General features: G+C 41.9%; 1 long non-coding RNA gene across 1 annotated transcript in view; it reads left to right on the plus strand.

The window, feature by feature from the left end:
- The first annotated feature begins 13,208 nt into the window (after positions 1 to 13,208).
- The window catches only part of LOC122231385, a 152,735-nt gene continuing 149,291 nt past the window's right edge, over positions 13,209 to 16,652 (plus strand). The window contains exon 1 of the long non-coding RNA XR_006208605.1: positions 13,209 to 13,664. This is a non-coding gene — a long non-coding RNA (uncharacterized LOC122231385). The remainder of the gene's footprint in view (positions 13,665 to 16,652) is intronic.

The raw sequence follows: 16,652 nt of genomic DNA on the forward strand, positions 1-16,652 counted from the left end.
TTACTCAGTTACCCGGCCGGCTCTGGCTCTCTGTTTTTCTTTCTTTCTTTTTTTTTTTTTTAATTTTTTTTTTTAACGTTTTATTTATTTTTGAGACCGAGAGAGACAGAGCATGAACGGGGGAGGGGCAGAGACAGAGGGAGACACAGAATCGGAAGCAGGCTCCAGGCTCTGAGCCATCAGCCCAGAGCCCGACGCGGGGCTCGAACTCACGGACCGCGAGATCGTGACCTGAGCTGAAGTCGGACGCTCAACCGACTGAGCCACCCAGGCACCCCACTGGCTCTCTGTTCCATTTTCTGTAACATATCTCTTAGATAGATGCCTTTGCCTCTTTGAGTATTTATTGAGCAGCTCGGTGCTGAGGGTATAGGAGTGGCTGGAATTCTTTAAGTCATCAGAATGCTTTCAAAGGCACTGATACATAATTTTCCATTATTCTATGAAATATATTTCATACAGGTGGGGAATCTCACTCTTTCCAACATACAACATGCTTATTTCTCCCGTTGTGATTTTTTTTTCCTTGTAGAATCTTCTTTATCTGGCACACCTCCTCCATCCACCTGAATATGTAAATACCATCTGTACCTCAGGGACAGAGCTCAAATCTCACCCACTCCATAAATCTCTCCCATTTTCACTATTCCAATCCATGAAGCTCAATTCAATGTATCATCTTACTGTTCAGTTCCCCTTTGTTAAAGTGTGTTAGTTTTCTTTCCAGTTACAATGTAAACGCCTTTAGTTTATAAATTATATGCTGTATCTCTTTTGCTGATCCTCAGAACTTACCTAAGAGTTAACTGCACAAGAGATATCTAATAAACACCAATTCTAATTGCTTAATCAGTTTTTAGCTTTCAGCACCCCAAATGCTCCAACAGATGAATCAGGTGTTGTTTCCCCAAATAACGCAATTGATGGACTGCTGACTCTTGACTAGATCCAGTATATTTCCTCTTGGTTCTGAAGTTAAAAAAGCAACAGTTGAGTATTCTTCTTATGTTTACCTCACAAGGACATTCAGTAACTAACCAGATAGTCCCCATTAGCTGTTGCAAACAAGTAACAGTTTAACAGTGTTGCACTGGAAGGACCATGACCTGGTAATTTTGCCCAATGAGAAATTGTTTCCAACTTGAGCTCCAATGAGAAATTTGACCTTTCAGTAAATTTTTACTTTTAAGTAAAAGCCTGCTCGGAAAATGTTGTAGAGAATTGCACAAAAAAGGAAGAAAAGTCCTTACAAAGTTAACAAGCAAAACAGGGAGCCAGAATTTTTGAATAACATATTGAAAGCATCAAAAAGGCATTTAAAGTCTAAAATTTGAAAACTGGTGCAACGTGAGACTAATTGAGAGTTAGGTTTCTCAGAGGGGTGCCTGGGTGGTTCAGTCAGTTAAGCGTCCGACTTCGGCTCCGGTCATGATCTCACGGTTCATGAGTTCGAGCCCGGTGTCAGGCTCTGTGCTGACAGCTCAGAGCCTGGAGCCTGCTTCGGATTCTGTGTCTCCCTCTCTCTCTGCCCCTCTCCCGCTCGTGCTCTGTCTCTCTCACTCTCAAAAATAAAATAAACATTAAAAAAAAAGAGGTGAAAGGTACCCTGAAGAGACCAACACAGGACAGAGGGCTTTGGGGGCAACTCTGTCCTTTTCTAATTTTTTTTAAAGTTTATTTATTTATCTGAGAGAGAGAGAGAGAGAGCACACAAACAGGGGAGGGAGAAAGGGACTCTCAAGCAGGCTGCATGCTGGCAATGTAGAGCCTGATGTAGGACTCGAACCCACCAACCATGAGATCATGACCTGAGCCAAGATCAAGAGTTGGACATTTATCCACCTGAGCCACCCAGGCTCTCTCTGTCCATTTTTAAAGTGAAGGGCTCTCCATGCTGTCCCCATCCTGAGACATGGTATGTATACCCATTTCCACCTGGGCAAACTCTTCTGTGAAGCCTCTGGCACCCAGAGTGAATAAATTCAGGTACCAGGTGTCCTCAGAGGACGTCATGTTAATAAGTGTTATTCAGCAAGCAGTAACTACAATTGTACCACTTTCACCGTAGATTATAAGTCACAGTTTATTAGTTCATAAGATAACTTATTCATTTATTTATTAATGCACTTATATCTAGCTTTCGATAAAAAATTAATATGTGACGGCTAGGTCAAGAAAACTGTTCTTTAGTTTTGACTGTGCTACAAACCAGTGCCTTTGGGCAATTCAGTCAGTCTTTCTGGGGCTCCTCAGTTTCCACATCCGAAAATAAAGGGATGAAGGGAAATGATCTATGACATCTCTTCTTGTATATTTCTATACAATGCTCTGATTTCTTTAATATGCTTAGCAGGAATCACCAGAAAGGGCTTGTTGTGAATAAAGTATCAGATGAAGAAGGAGGCTATATAAATGCAAAGTAATAATAATATAAATGCAAAACAATAATTATCCCTGAGATCTGCACTTTACTACCAGTGGTGTCATTGGTAGAAGGTGATTCATAGAAGCACAGCCGCCCTGATTAAGGCAATAATGAGAGAGACTTAGAGGGAGCAGAGCTAAGTAAACACAGCATGAATAAGCAATCACTAAGTGGTGGCAAGCTCTTTAAAAGTCAAAGCTGCAAGGAAAGAATGAATTTATGGTATCCAAGCATGGGGCCCATCATGGGATACAACGAATAGAAATTTGTAAGGAAATGCAGGCTAACCATGATCAAATCTCCACAGTAACATAAAGTCCTGTGTTTTGGAGATCTCAGAACTTTATACATGGCTTCAGAGAGTGAGACCATTGGAAAACTTGCAAGATTCCACAACGAACTTAACTTCAAATAGAACAATCCTTGTTAATCTGCTTCCTTACCTCCATCAGGGCCTTGGCAGATCCCTAAGGAGGGACCAAAGCTGTTAACCTGGCTGCCTACAGACTCTACTTGATGCTAACAGTCTCCGACCAAGATGCTTTCTCTCTAGTGTTCTCAGGGACCGGGCTCTCCCTGCTCAGTCCTAAGAAACACAGCTTGAGACTTCAACTTCCATAAATGTGTGGCAGTGGGCTCATTGTAGGTGGGGGTGCGGATGGAGAGGGGCGGAGGAATAAAAGGGAATGAACACATTAATTCCTCTGTGGCTTGCCCTGTAATAAAATGCAAGTTCACAAACCACCGTGCAGATGGAAATATTCTCCTCGGGCTTTACGGATGGTGACCACCACACCCTGTTCTCTAGACTTGGATAACCTGGTTGAACAACTGCAGCTCAAGACATTTACCTGATGATCTTTTCGAGAACTTCCCTTATAGTAGGGACTTTAACCTGTTATAGAGTTTTATATGTGCTATTTATTCTTGTCACATCTTTGTTTTATTCATTTAAAAAAAAGTTTGTAGACAATGTCATCAAAGGCAATTTAGTCAAGTCCTTAAGTCTTTGTCTCAAATATGCCAATAATAATTAATTCAGTCAAGTCAGAAAAAAAAATTAAATGAACTTCAGTTAAATTACCAGTTGGCACGATTGTATTTTTAAAAAAAGGTTGGTGGGGATTTTTACTTTAGTTAATTGTTTTGGCATACTGTAAGAGTCATACACAGATTTTAATTCAGTTATTGCATTTCATATTTAAAGTACATAATTACAATAAATATTAGTTTCTAGTTTGATATTCATATTTCTTTATATTCTTGTATATATCTTTTGGGAGATTAGCCACAAGAAGGATTGGTTTCTTTTTAAAAATAATTTATTGTAAGATCAAACAAAAACGCAGAAAACCACACAAATCAAACGTGTGGTGAAACAAGCAAGTGAAGAAACATAACTTTGCAGTCACTCTAGAAGCGCCTTTCCTGTGACCCGCTTCTAATTTTAATCCCCCTCCTCCCCACACATAACCAGTATCCTGATTTGTATAGTAACTGCTTTCTTGTGTGTGTTTGATTCACGCATACCTTCCTAGACGCCATGTTTTAAACCTGCCATTTTGAAATTTCAATGTAACGTGTGCTTTAGGTAACCATCTGGTTCTTTGCTTAGAGGATATGGCATCTGTAAAGCTTTCCATGGCCTCTGGATTTTGCAGGTTACATATTCATGGTACAGTCCTTGTAAGAAAATGTACCAGAACGATACGATCTCTCTTTCTCCCCCTCTCCTCTGCTTTCTCTTTCTCTGAGGAGAGATTACATCAGCACACAAGGAGAGGGGTGCGGTCATTAACTCAAGAGGAGAGACCTCATGGGATACTAACTCTGCCGGCACCTTGATCTTGGACCTCAAGTCTCCTGAACTGTGAGAAAATAAATTTATTTTGCTTAAACCCCCCCAACTGTGGCATTTTGCTATGGCAGCCCAACCAGGGTGGACCAAGACCGTGAATATTGAATAACCACCTTTCTAAAAACCAACTATTGCCATAAATGGCCAGATTCAAGCTATCCACATGACTTTGAGAATAGAGTTGCTAAGGGACCTGCACAAGTGGTTCATGAGCTACATCATGTGTGTATATCATCATTACACGCAAACTCTTTCCCTTGGAACCTTTGTTTCTCTTAATCTACAACTAGCTGTAGGTTTCACATTTACCCCTAACCTTCGTGTCTCTGATTCCTTAGTGGTTGTGACTGTGCTCACCCACGCATTGATTTCTCAGGAAGAAGTCTCTGCAACAATGGTTCCCGAATTCTGGCAATAGGATACCATTGTTCTGTGATTTGCTGGGTACGACCCCCTGCACTCATGTTTTTGTCTACTTCCCTGCAACCCCCAAGAATCTAGAATATGCTACTCCTCTTTTCTTGTGGCATAAAGTGATATCAATGAAAATTTTGATGACAAACTCATGTCAAGTCACATGCCCTTGATTTCAGGATATTTTTCTCTTATTCTTTACTTTAAAAAAAAAATAGTAGGATAGATTTAATTTTTCTTTTCTGGCCAGATCAAGTATTCTCAGACATGGGGTACATTCTTTCAATGTATAGTTTCTTTTCTATTTCAAGATATTTTTATGATAGCCCCTAGTATTTATTTTCTTTAACTTCTTTCTTCAGACTTCTGTTTTTTTTGTGTTGAATTATTCTTGTCTTCCATCAGTATTCTTATTTTTCTTTCAAACAATTTTATCAGTTTCTTTGTATGTATGTATGTATTTAATGTTTATTTATCTGAGAGAGACATACAGCATAAGTTGGAGAGGGGCGGGGGGGGGGGGGGAGGCGGGCAGAAGATCCGAAGCAGGCTCCAGGCTCCGAGCTGTCAGCACAGAGCCCAATGTGGTGCTCAAACTCACGGACTGTGGGATCATGACCTGAGCCAAAGTCGGATGCTTAACTGACTGAGCCACCCAGGTGCCCTCCCAATTTTTTTTAATGTTTATTTATTTTGGGGGAGAGAGAGACAGAGTGAGAGTGGGGGAGGGGCAGAGAGGGAGACCCAGAATCCCAAGCAGGCTCCAGGCTCTCATCTGTCAGCACAGAGCCCGATGCTGGGCTTGAACCCACAAACTGTGAGATCATGATCTGCACCGAAGTCGGATGCTTAACTGACTGAGCCACCAGGGGCCCCTCGCCTTCTTTGCCTTTCAAACATGTTCTCGTTTTAATTTTTTTGTATGCTTTCTGATGTCTTCACTCCTGTGTTCCTTCTATTTTATTCTTTCCACCTGAAGTGATCTGTCTTTCCCTTTGTATCTAATTATTTCCTGTGCTCTGCCATGTCTTCAGTTTGTACATTTTAATTGGCTCATTTTGAAATAATAGTTACATATCCAGTGTCATTTTTGAGTGTGTTTGTCTGGGGTCTGGGTGTGCTTCTTGTAGGAATACCTTCTTGTCTTGTTTCCTTTGTGTTTATAATAACAGGTGTGGGATTTAACCTTACACATTTGTATTGTTCTTTCTCGTGTGATATTACTTTTGCTGAACTTTAGAAGGAGATGTGTTTCAGGGAAGTTTTTCTTATTTTTTAATGTACTTGTTTATTTTTGAGATAGAGAGAGAGAGAGTGGGAGAGAGAGCGCACATGTGCAAGCAGGGAAGGGGCAGGGAGAGAGACAGAGAGAGAGAGAGGGAGAGAGAATCCCAAGCAGGTTTCGTGCTGTTAGTGCAGAGCCCGACCTGGGCCTTGACCTCATGAACCGTGAGATCATGAACTGAGGCGAAATCAAGAACCAAACGCTTAAATGAATGCCCCCCCCCCACAGGGCGCCACCCCCCTCAATCCTAGGCAAGCTTTTCTAACTTCACAGAACTTCTGTTGTTCCATACAGTGCTTAGAAATAGAGGGACTTTCTTTGTGAGAATCCTGAGCTCTGCTTCACTTCCATCTCCCCCCTTTTTTCCCCCAGAACTTTCTCTTTCTTCCTTCTCCACTAGTGTGAGCTTGCTCAGTTTTAAATCCACTTCCAGTAGGTTTTCATCAGTATTGGATCCTATCCTGGAAAGGAAGGGGTTCAAGGGCAACAATGAAGCTAACATCTTATTCCCTTCTTACAGTGGGCCCATCGCACCTGCTGTTGGGTGGGGGAGGGCCCCTCCCTTTGCAGTTGGCTTTCTCAGATTGACCTGATGTGTTTTCTAGCAAATACTCATTGCTGCTGTCAGATTCTTGTATTTCAGGTCCATCAGCCTGCTTGCTTGGTTTCCCGTTTTTTCCCATATGGATGCTAATAACATTCCAGTCATGTAGCTGAGAAGATGTTGTGTGGCACCCTCCCTAGACTTTTGATTTTGCCGTTCAGGTTCTGTGTCCATTTTTTATGTGGAGATTTGGAAAGAGTCAAAAATGACGCTGCCACCATTACCGCCTTCCCACAACTTGTCAGTATTGGCTCCTTAGCCTACAATTCTTCAGATGCTTATTGTTCGAGTACTAGGCCATCTCTAGGCATTTGGTTATGAATCCTAAGATGAGCTGATCTATTTTCCCACAACTACAGAGCATGGTGTTCAATTAGGTGGGAAGTCCTGACAGCAAGTTAAAAGGAACATTGACCTTGCAGCACTTGGGACAGCAGACAGAACATGGCTTAAGCTGGGGAAAACGTTTCTCAAGGGCCGATTAATAGGCATTGAAATCTGACTTGTGCTTTAAAGAAATTGTTGCAAAAAATAGTCAGACATATGCACACACATGTTGACAATTTTCAGTACAGTTCAGGGTAAATAAATATTAATAGATCAATGGATGCATTCTAGAAGAACCTATATGTCTGTTAGTAGGAGATAAGTGAAAACATGTTATGCAATCACTGAAAATAATGATGTCCAGCTATACTCAATATTTAAGGGAAAGAGCTCTATAATTAACCATTTCCAGAATATTATTATTTTTTCAATTTGTTTTAACTCTCTATAGCATTCAGGATCATTTTTATATTTTTATTTTTATTTTTTATTTTTTTAAATGTACATCCAAATTAGTTAGTATATAGTGCAACAGTGATTTCAGGAGTAGAGTCCTTAGTGCCCCTTACCCATTCAGGCCATCCCCCCTCCCACAACCCCTCCAGTAACCTTGTTCTCCATATTTATGAGTCTCTTCTGTTTGGTCCCTCTCCCTGTTTTTACATTATTTTTGTTTCCTTCCCTCATGTTCATCTGTTTTGTCTCTTCAAGTCCTCCCATGAGTGAAGTCATATGATTTTTTTCTTTCTCTGGCCATTCCCAGAATTATTAAACCAAAATGATGTTTACACAGTCATTGTGTAGATATGCACACATACACATATATAGAGAAAGACTTAGGTGATATAATTTTCGTTGGTTAAAAATTGTTTTGAGAATATTTTTTGCATGGCTCTCTTTTTCCCCATGAGAATGCATTACTTTTATATCCAAGAGAAAGAGGTGGAGACACAAAGAGTGGACATGCATTGGCATTCAACAGATCTAGTATCAAGTACAGTCATCACCATTATTTATGGATTCTGCATTTGCATATTTGCCGATATGCTAAAATGTTTTTGTAACCCCCAAATCAAAACTCAAAGCCCTTTCCCAGTCACTCACAGACACCTGCAGAGCAGTGAAAAATTTGAGTTGCCCAAAGAGCATGTTCCTAGCTGATGTGTGAACAAGTTGACAATTTGCCTACTTGTGTCTGCTTTTACAGTGGAAACAAGCAAATACAAGTGTGATGTATTTAGTGCCATGTTTTTATCATTTTTTTGCTTTTTTCTTGCTAACTTCTCAGTTTGGCCTTGAGCATAGTGCTGAAGTGGGGTCTCACATTCCTAAGTGCAAGAAGGCTGTTGTGTGTCTTCCAGAGAAAATACATGTGCTGGATAACTTTCATTCCAGCATGAATACGTATTTTCCAGGAATTCATTGTGAAGAAAACAATAATATATATTAAATAAGTTGTCTTTAAACAGAAACACACATAAAACAAAGTAATGATCAGTCAATAGTGTGACCAGAGGATTGCAAGCATCTAAACCCTAGGAGCAAGAGGTCCACATTTGCTAATTAAGTGGTCACAGTCACTTTAGAGAACACAACTACTATGAATAGTGGGAATCAATTATATGGACTTGTCAAGTGCTAGTTATTTAGCCTTCCTGGGACTGCATCTACACGTGCAAAAAGAGGTACTTCTTCTTGGGATTTCTGGGTATTAAATATCATTGTGTATGGAGAGCCCATGTTGTATGGTTAACACTGAGCGCATATGAGACTTCACTCACTCCCTTCTCGAACTCCCTCACACCATCACTGCTACTGATGATTTTTAACTCTGCATACTCGTACTATAAACAATTGTGACCAAGAACGTACTTTATCTTTGTTGGAACATCTGAAGCCTCTCACATTTACAGAACTTCCCATGGTGGATCATGGGAATGTGTGGGAGTGTAGCATGTGTAATGTAAAAGTCATAGGAATCATTTATTTTTAATTCAATAAAGTTTTTTTTACATGTTTGACATAGGAAAGTATTCCTGAATGCTATCTCTTAAGGAGAACATGGCCAATGATATTTGTTTCTGCTTAAAATTCTGCTTTTTTTTTTTTTGGCTTTGAATTTGCCAAGAATGACTTGCTTCTCTGTGGGCAGTTCTGAACCCTCACTTTCAATGTGACCAGTTCTGGCTGATGAGTAGCAGATGTGTCTGAGTGCAGATAAGGGAAAATAATGACTCAACTCCTAAAAATCCCTAAAGATGAGACTAGAACTAAAGCTAAAATAAAGAGCAATTTCCTACCTACCATTCCTTTGAGAACCTATTTGTTAGAGACCAGCCTGTGGCTGAACTGGTAGCAGCTGTATTTAGGAATTCTAAAGTCAGTGGGATTTGGGATGAATGATTCTGGGGATAGTTTAGTGAGCATAAAAGAAATATGACCACGTAGAATCCCAACCAGTTTATAATTTTTTAGTGCCTTACAAATTATTTCAAAAAATTCATCTTCCATAAGGTGACTTTGGTCAGTGGGTCAAATGGCCAAAAATATATGATATCGTCTTCCAGATTTGGAGTTTTTCGAAATTACTGTGTATTAAGGTGTATCTTAGAGAAAAACAGGGATTAGGAACTTTAGCTATGGCCTACGGCAGAGCATATACACAGTACATTTTAACTTAGTACCAACATATAGTGCTGGTGATGATAAAGATTCCTTTATGCATTTATAACTTGCCAGGTATTAAGTAGAGCATATGTTGAAACAAATGCCTCACTTCCTTCACCTTCCTTGGAATGTAATCATACGAGAAGAAAAACATATTCTGTAGGAATTTTGTTGTCATAAACTCTGAAAAGAATTTGTTCTATTTTTGATCTTTTAACCTCTGTTGAAATAGCTAATTTAAAAAAATTTTTTTTAACGTTTGTTTATTTTTGAGACAGAGACAGAGCATGAACGGGGGAGGGGCAGAGAGAGGGGGAGACACAGAACCGGAAGCAGGCTCCAGGCTCTGAGCCATCAGCCCAGAGCCCGACGCGGGGCTCAAACTCACGGACCGCGAGATCGTGACCTGAGCTCAAGTCGGCTGCTTAACCGACTGAGCCACCCAGGCGCCCCGGAAATAACTAATTTAGGTAGATTCTCCAAATGAAGAGAATAAGAGTTTAAACTTGAATATAAGGAAAGAGAATGGTTTGGTGAATGTGAAATGATGGAGTGATCGACGGTGAACAAAGGGTCTTGATATGTGACATATATGCATGTGCAGAAATATACATGTTCAGGATGAAGGAGAAGACAGACTTCTCGAGTTCTGGGGACAGGTGAGATGGGAATTATGGAGGTGATCAAAGGTATGATACAGCCAAATGCATCATGAAACTGTAAAGTTGAATCTAGATCAGAAGTATCTCACAATTACAAGTTAAATTAAAACAAAAGTTAAATAGAATGCATATTCTAGGAATCCTTACTGCTTTTTACAGTGGTACCAACTATGCCGTTTGGAATTCTGGTCAGAGTCACAATAAAATATTGGATTTTCTTTGTTTTAAGATGAAAGATAGTTGAAATTGCTATTGGATTGTTGTCCTGCTGGCTATTCTAGGGTAATGTATCAAGTCACTGAGGACATTATTTTGTACAGCTTATATAAGAATAATTTTTTATTGGATTTCAGTGAGACCATCAGTTTTCAGTTGCCAGTAAAGAAATACTTTCAAAGTTATTGGTGCATGTACCCTTTCACTGGATGCATACGCTCCTAGCAAAATCTGGGGAGACAGGATATTTAACTATGGCCAGACAGAACAAGAACACAGTGCATTCTTAATTTTAGGAGCATTTTCTTCCCTTATCACTCAGAAGGATTTTTAATATATCTATTTTGTTTTAAACTCAGTATCAATCACAGTAAAAATCATATAAAAGAAATAGAAGATTGTCATTATCCCAAAAGTTTATTACAACAACTGAGTGTTACAACACTTAAGGCTATCAGATTTCAGTACATTCAACTAAGCAAGGTCACCTTGACCCTGTAATTTTAGTGAAATTACATTTAGTGCCCATCTAAGATTTAATACCATTCTCCAATACTTTTGTTTCTCTCCCCCCCCCTCCCCCCAGCTCTTTATAAATCTCTTGATATTCTTGGTTCACCTGTAACTTCAGCCTTATTTTTCCAGTTTCTGCAGAATTCTCATTACTTAATTTACAACATGCTATGCTAGGTTCGCCTGCCCTGGTGTGGCCCATCATTGGAATATGGCTCTTTTCATTACTGATTCACTCTCTCCCTACATTATCATTCACAGAAGAGGGTGTTCTTGGGTTTAAGGCAATCCAGTGATAGTCATTATCACAAAGCCACAGAGAAGATCCATTAAAAATTTGAATATTAGATACTTCTAGGTAAGGAGAATAGACTGAACATTTGTGTTTATCTCTTTCAAAACTATATTAAATCATATATATATGTGTGTGTATATATATATATATATATATAATCTAACAACATATATACTCTCAAGTAAAAAGAGATTATTTCATTATCTTGAATAAACTTTATTATAGCAGTTTTAGATTTACAAAAAAAAAAAATTACAAGAATAGTACAGAGGTTGCCATATGTCCCATATCCAGTTTCCAGGGTAAGGAAGCAGAAACACCTATATTTAACAATATTCATTATTTCAATGATGAAGTAAACGGGAGATATTTTAACTATAAAATAAGAATAGAATGCTATTTACAACAGCAACAAAAATATCAGCAAGAACTTTTGCAATTAAAAATAGATTACACACATTTTAAAACAAATAAAGAATTCAAGGAAAAAGTTTATGAATAAGGTTGAGGAATTTTCCGAGAATAGAAAATATGTATGTATATATTCACGTATATATGAAGATGGATAAAGGAAATATAAAAGAAGCTAATTGTAGGAGGTCAAACATCTGAATGGTAGGCATTTCAAGAGGAGAAAACAGATGATACGAAGAAGGAACTCAGCAAAGAAATAATTCAAAACAAATTCCCGGAGTTTTTAGATGAAAAGGGCCCATTGAGGACTAGCACAACGAATGAAACGATCACCCAGGCACATTAGAGATAAATGTCAGGGCACTGGGGAACAAGAAATATTCTCAAAAATTTCCAGAGAGACAAGAAGCCTACATAGAAAGAATCAGGAATCAATTTGGATCCAGAGGTCAAGTATGTACTGGAAGCTGGAACATTAAAAAAATAGCTTCAAAATTCTGGAGGGAAATTATTTCCAAAAAGGTATTGTGCTCAATGAAACCTATTATTTACAAGTGAGTAGAGACAGAACGGGCATTTTTCAAAAAAAGCCAGCCTCTATACGACCCTCCTTAGGAACCATCGAAGTATGTGTCCACAGAAATAAAAACAAGAAAAGGCAGGAGGAGAAAGAAAGCAGGAAGAGGGAGCCCCAGGCAGGACCGTCCTGGCGGCAGGGGCTCCCCCGGCGGCTGGGAAGTGCCCACAATCCCCCACAGGAGCCATCTCTGCCGCCCCGCGGCAGGTGCGTCGAGGCGCAGCAGGTGCGTCGAGGCGCGGCCGCAGGGCATCGGGATGAGCGCCCTGCGCGAAGGGATGTCTGGCGCCTTCCGCAGCCTTCTCCAGCGGGAAGCCGTCTTCGTTGGAGGACCGTGGCCCAAGCCGCAGAGCCGGGGCCCGGTCGTGGTCCGGGTGGGCCAGGGCGGGCTTTCCCCGGAAGACAGACGTGAGCAGAGCGAGCGGCACTCTGCGCTCTGTGACTTCTTCGTTAGGTGTGAGTCCCGATGGCCGCGCGAGGATAGGACGGCCTCGGATGTGCTGAGCCAGGCGGCGGCGGCCCCGAGAACGGCAGGTCAGGCCTGCGGCGCTGCAGGCGGGACCCACTTCCGGAAGAAGCCGGCCTTCGCAGGCTCTCGGGTTCTGCGGCCAGGCGCTGCCTGGAACGAGAGGCACCTGCGTGCCAGGTGCCAGAGGCTCCTCCTCCCAGACTCCGCCCACCACCGCGCAGGCAATCCCCGCTGCTCGTGGATTCCTCGCCCCGCCCCGCCCCCCCCACCCCCACCCCAGGCCCCAATTAGAGCCACTTCGTGGCGGCACCTAACTCACAGGCCCAGGCGCCTGGAACCTCTGTGGCGGGAACGCTGAGTGTGGGCGGGACTTCCGGAAACCGGGCCCAGGGAGTGAAATGCGCAGGCGCGGGCTACAAGCCCAACCGCGGAAGCCTCTCAGTAACCCCCAGAAGTGCTCGTGTGGTGATATGGGGCTGGGGCTACAATCCGGGTCCTGCCTGAGCTTCAGCAAACGTTCTAGGCCAGTGCGGCCCTAACGCGTGGGTCCACGGTGTCCACAGTGTGCAGGCTCTCGGGGGTCCCCTTGGGGGGCTCCTCTGGGGAGATCACGTCTGCGGTCCGTTCAGCCCTTGCCTCCAGCGCAGGGGACATGACGCCCCGTCTTCCAGTCGCTGCTGTGGACCGAGTTCTTCTCGGGATGTGAACAGATAAGACTCCGGCGTGTCGTTTGTGCGCACGTTTGCAACTGGTGGAACCTCTTGATTTACCTCTGTGGTCTGGAGACCTGGGGGCTTTCCGGGGGAAAAGCTGAGACCGCCGGATTTCGTGGAGCGCGAGGGGACGCTGCGGAAATAGCCGGGAGCCCCACGGAGGAAGGTGGCGGAGGTGGTGAGCATTGCGCGTCCACACGAGACTCGTCCGCCGAGGACTTACCGGTTCGTACCTGTAAGATACACCAGCCCTAGGTTCCTTTGCGTCCCCCGACCAGATGACGTCAGTGCCACCTTGCCCTGCCCCCCCCCCTCCCCCCCCCCCCCCCCCCCCGGCCGCGTCCTTGCAGCAGCTCCAGGTAGTGGGATGCTGGACAGGGGTGCAGGGCAAGGATGGGGGCTGGCGGGGCAGCCTCTGATTGACCGGGGTCACACCCCCTCCCTGACTTCCTCCCACCTCACTTTGCTGTTTGCATTTCCGCTGTTAGAATAGAGTCATTTCTTTGTCAAGATATAGGAGTTTGGTTCATAATTTGGGTGGTGAACAGGGATCCTTTCTATAGTCCATAAACATTTACCAGAGATCTTTATAGAATGTGCTAATTCAGTCTCCTACCATATATTGAGTGACTTCTGTGCCACGTACTATGACAGGCACCTGGGTTGTGAAGGTAAATGGTATTAAGATGTGTGATCTGAGAGTTAAGGAGGTAGTAGGGGAGGCAGTGTATATAATTGTGAACACGGGGCACCTGGGTAGCTCAGTCTGTTGAACTTGCAACTCTTGACTTCAGCTCAGGTCATAATCTCACAGTTCAGGAGTTCGAACCCCATGTCCAGCTCAGTGCTGACAACTCTGCCTGGAACCTGCTTCGGATTCTGTGTCTCCGCTTCTATCTGTGCCTCCCCTGCTTGTGCTCTCTCTCAAATGTTAAAAATTAAAAAAAAAAAATAAATAAACTTGAAAAATAATTGTGAACATGTATATAGTATAGTGGATTTAATATAAAGGTAGATGCAGGTTACAGAGCTGGGGGGAGCAGTCATCTCAAATTCAGGAGCAGGGGTTTTTTGGAGACCTTACTGAACACCATGTACACAGTTTGAGGAGTGTGTAGCAGTTTGGCTGGACAAGTGAGGTAGAGCGCTTTAAACATGGAGGGCAGATCATGCACAAAGTGACAAAACTAGTTTCTTTAGTAACATGCAAGAGATTTCATATAATTCATCACTATGGTTTGTATATTCCATATAGTTCTTGAATAGGATTTGTTATTTGAGTGGGGGTACAGACAAACAGTGGAAAGTAGGTTTAGGGATATGTGTATCAGCCTTACAATCTTGAAGATCTGATAAACACCTGTATCACATAATGGATAGTTCTTAAACCAAGCCTTGGATAGCTGATGTTTCAGTGCCATTAGAAATGACCCAGACCTTCTTGGATTAGTCCTAACTTGTACACATTTCACTCTTGTTCCCATCAAATATTCTTAACTCTTAGTTCTAGTCTCTTTCATTTTAAAAAAAAACATTTATTTATTTTTGGTAGACAGAGATAGAGCACAAGTGGGAGAGGGGCAGAGAGAGAGGGAGACGCAGAATGCGAAGCAGGCTCCAGGCTCTGAGCTGTCAGCCCAGACCCCGATGCGAGGCTCGAACTCACAGATTGCGAGATCATGACCTGAGCCGAAGTCAGACGCTTTTTTTTTTTTTAATTTTTTTTTAACGTTTATTTTTGAGACAGAGAGAGACAGAGCATGAGCAGGGGAGGGTCAGAGAGAGAGGGAGACAGAGAATCTGAAACGGGCTCCAGGCTCTGCACAGAGCCCGACGCGGGGCTCGAACTCACGGACTGTGAGATCATGACCTGAGCCGAAGTTGGCCGCTTAACCAACTGAGCCACCCAGGCGCCCCTAGTCTCTTTCATTTTTAACTTGAATAACATCTGTTCTCATTTTAACTGTTTGCTATTTTTCAAAATTTTTGTCTTTAGATATTTTCTCCTGGATTCCAGAATTTCCTGGAATCTTGGATCTTAGGGTTGTTTTTGACCATCAGTGGTAGTGATGCAATAGTAGTAACCTTTTATTTTGTTGTTGTTGTTGCATTTGGCACTGATCTATAGGGAACCACACACAAATCACGGATGTTTAAAATTCCTAGTGTATTTTCATCTCCTGGATACCAGATACCAGTAACATACTGGGTCACTCTAACCAGGTATACAGTTACATTTTCAATTTCACCTATAGGATAGATGTTGATTAGGTAAGCATTCTTGTTTTTCCACACATGGGTATTTTGAAATTTCAAAAGTAATGTATGATTGACTTGGCTACCTTCCAAAATAAAAAGAAGACCAGAAGCCCTCAAATAATGATAGGTATGGTTCCAGTGTCCACGTTGACATCTAAAGAACTTTATTTGGTGGTAATATCTCTTGTATGGTTACATAAAATAACCTACTTTACTGTTTGTGTAGAGAGAGAGACAGAGACAGCATGAGCAGGGGAGAGGCAGAGAGGCAGAGAGGGAGACCCAGAATCTGAAGCAGGCTCCAGTCTCTAAGCTGTTAGGACAGAGCCAGACATGGAGCTCAAACTCAAGAACTGTGAATTAAGCGTCCAACTCTTGGTTTTGCCTCAGGTCTTGATCTCACAGTTTGTGAGTTGGAGCCCTGCATTGGGCTCTGTGCTGACAGCCTGGAATCTGCTTGTGATTCTCTCTTTACCCCTCTCCCACTGCCTCTGTCTCTCTCAAAATAAATACATAAACCTTAAAAAAATTAAGTAACTTACTAGCATTTTTAACACTCCATAGGATGAAATATACATTATTTTCCCGTTAAAAGCTAACGAATCAAGGAAATTTCCAGCTAATTGAGAAATACAATAAAAATATAAATTTTGACAACATGCTTTAATTCTGCACCAAAGTATCAGTCTTAAAAATAACAGGAAGTATTTCAAAAGTATTTTTTGCTGTTCATGTAATAATCCTTAATAAAGTCATTACCTTCATTACTATTCTGAGGACATTCTTGTTTCAGGATCTGAAGCCACGGGTGAAATTAGTGCAGTGGAGTGCTCGATGCATTTAGTAAAAACTTAATAAATAGTAATTGATTGATGAAGTGTCAAAGCAGCTTTATTTTTTCCCCTTTGATCGTATCTACTCTAAAACACCCAATGGAAAAATACAGCTATTCAG

Source organism: Panthera tigris, chromosome D1 (assembly GCF_018350195.1).
Source record: "Panthera tigris isolate Pti1 chromosome D1, P.tigris_Pti1_mat1.1, whole genome shotgun sequence".
NCBI classification, from domain to species: domain Eukaryota; kingdom Metazoa; phylum Chordata; class Mammalia; order Carnivora; family Felidae; genus Panthera; species Panthera tigris.